This window comes from Pygoscelis adeliae, unplaced genomic scaffold, assembly GCF_000699105.1.
Source record: "Pygoscelis adeliae isolate BGI_AS28 unplaced genomic scaffold, ASM69910v1 Scaffold34, whole genome shotgun sequence".
Taxonomy (NCBI): domain Eukaryota; kingdom Metazoa; phylum Chordata; class Aves; order Sphenisciformes; family Spheniscidae; genus Pygoscelis; species Pygoscelis adeliae.
Genome location: NW_008824658.1, coordinates 6,368,775 through 6,371,511, shown reverse-complemented (window position 1 = coordinate 6,371,511; position 2,737 = coordinate 6,368,775).

Sequence of the window (2,737 nt, the reverse complement as noted above, 5' to 3'; positions counted from 1 at the left end):
TGAGAAAGATGGGTGAGAGCATTTCCTTGAGAACTGAGCACCTTACTTCCTAAAGGCAAATTATTTTAGTTTTCTTGGCTAATAGAATGAATTTTTAGAACGTTTCCACTGATGTCACCAAAAGAAAAGTGGTTTATAAGTGGCCCGGAGCCAGCACAGAAAGCAGCGGTGAGAGCGCCCGGAGGCAAAGCCCGAGTCCGTACAGGGGTGATCACGGCAAGTCGCTTGGTCGGCTCCCGGCGCTGATATTGGACCGCTGGTGGGACCCCTCCTGAGCAAACATCCTCGTTTAAAGGCTCTGGCGTGGGGATTGCGAAAGGTCACTACGCTACAAAGGTGTTTGTAAACAGTGACTTTTGGGAAGAGGGCACAAACGGGTTTGTGTGCTTGATTTTCCTGCCAGAGATGCTTTTCACTTTGGAGAACTTCGACGCATTTGAAAAGACTACATTCAGCAATTCTTCTATAATTACTTCAAAATTACAGCCACGAGCAATTATATTTTTCAATAGCTTATTGAGTACACTGAATCCTAAGAAATTAACTACCAAATTTTCAAGGAGTACATTTATTAATAGCAGCTGTAACTAGAAATCTTGTCTAATTTTCATCACTACCGAAAGAGCAGAAAGAATAAGGGCTCCTGTTTCCATGTATTAACAATATGACTGATAAAATTTGCGGGAGACATTCTCGGCGAACAAGATAATTACAGCTGTGTTGCTTGTGCTGCAATAATTAATGATCGTGCGCTTTATTCTCCAAGCTTGTTTTTCTTGTACAGCTCCAACAGTTTAAATAAAGGTCTTGATCTCTGTCATTTCACGTGACGTTGTTCTGAAGCTGGTTAGGCTGTAAAAGCCATCAGCCTGGAAGCAAATTTATTTTTCAAAATACAGTTTAAATCTGCGAACCATTTCTTAAATTGCAGGTTAGTGAAAAGCAGGCCCTTCCCATGGAAACAGATACAGTTTTTTAAGAACCATAGGCTTGAACTGATTTAGTATTAAAATCAAGGGCCCTGTCCTGCGCTAGTGAGAAGCCCCGCTGCTCCTGGCAACTGCAGCTCTTCACAGCTATGAATTCAGACTCCTATTTTTAGGGGGAAAATAATCCTTAACCTAAATACAACTTTTCAAATATGTTGTAGTTCACTGTCACATCCTCGTCTGTTTTTTCCCAGGCTTCCTTGCTGGGAAGCTGCTGACCCCCTCGGGTCGCGGGTTCCTGCGATCCGCAGCTCACCCTTTGGTCTGCGAAAGGATCACCGGCTCGGGCAGCGCTCGGCCAGAGCCCACGTGGGATTTGTCCAGTGCAAGTCATCAGTCTCAGAAATACGGGGTGAATTCCCTCTTTTTCAGAACGCGTACAACAGAGGCAGTTTTAGAGGAAACGTCTCCCACCAGCAGTGTCTGTCCTCCGCCTGTCAAAGCACGAGGCTCATTAAGCGTTTCTAATTAATTTGTGATTCGGCTGTTTCCTGTTCAGACTGTCAACTAAAGAGGCAGCTGAGCATCATCCCTGGAGCATGTGGCGGTCTTGCCGGCTCAGCGAGGGAAATACTTCTGCCAAGAGAACTGTAACCCCCTCCTTGCCCATGGTGTTACCAACAGTTCCATCTGCTGGAGCCCTGTCACTGCTGGGCTGTGCAACAGTCACCACACCTTCACGTTTGTGGGGTCTCTGGCACCCGTCCTCACCTACCATCAGCCAGCGCCAGCTACGGGCCAGATCCCTGGAGATGCCTGCAACTGCTGCTGATTCCCCTCCTGGACGCGTTCTTCTGCTGGGCTCTGCTCTCTTAGTTTCTTTTTGTACTACTCTTACTCTTACAGAACCATTTTTGGTTGCAGGTTCTTTACCATTTGCGTGCACATCCTTCTTTTAGACCACAACTAGAAAAAACTCTGGGGTGGTTCCTGCTACCTTAAGGTCTCCTTAACTGCAAGCCCACAAACTGTTTCCATTTCTCTTGGTACCTTTTTTAAAAAGTGCAGCGCATTTGTAATAACCTCCTGGAGACAGGCTCAATTAGTAGTTCACAAAATAGCAACTGCTACAGCAATTGTTTATATAAAAGAAAACCCTTCTACTGCAAAGGCAATTTTGCCTTGGATAGAGACAGCAATGAAACCCAACTGTTTAAATGCCATGTGGGCTTCTATGGAAAGAATCTGCCCACTGGCCAAAGCTCTGAGAAAAATATTAGTCACTAAAACAGTTGGAAAAATTCAGATATTGAGATATCTGCTAGTACCATCCATGGCTTTTAGCATGCTGGTACGGCACTGAGAGTATTCCTAATGGCATCGAGGGGAGCTAGGGCACTTGGAGGGCAGCTTATCTGCGACATGTCAAAATACAGTGAGCCCCACTCAGCTTTCCAGAAAAGTCAACGTTTGCTGGTTCAAGCTGCGCGGTCGTTTCATATGCAGCTATTAAAAATAATATTTCCTTGGCAAGATTGTTGTTGGTGTCACGGTGTTTCTGGAAGTCAGTGTGCTTCCTACAGGCCAGGCAGGTCTCTGCATGAATTTCATTGTGCTTCCCCCTTCTAATGGCAATGGCAAACGCATTTCCAGACACAGCCCTGCCGATACCCCGGCACGAGCCTCCAGCACCTCTTCAGTATTTCAGACTGGGGAAGGCTTACACCTCAACTTTCACCTAGGTGAAATGAAATGTCTAAAAAATCTAAAGAAATTGCTTCTGCCTCAATATCATCACTGTTGTCCTA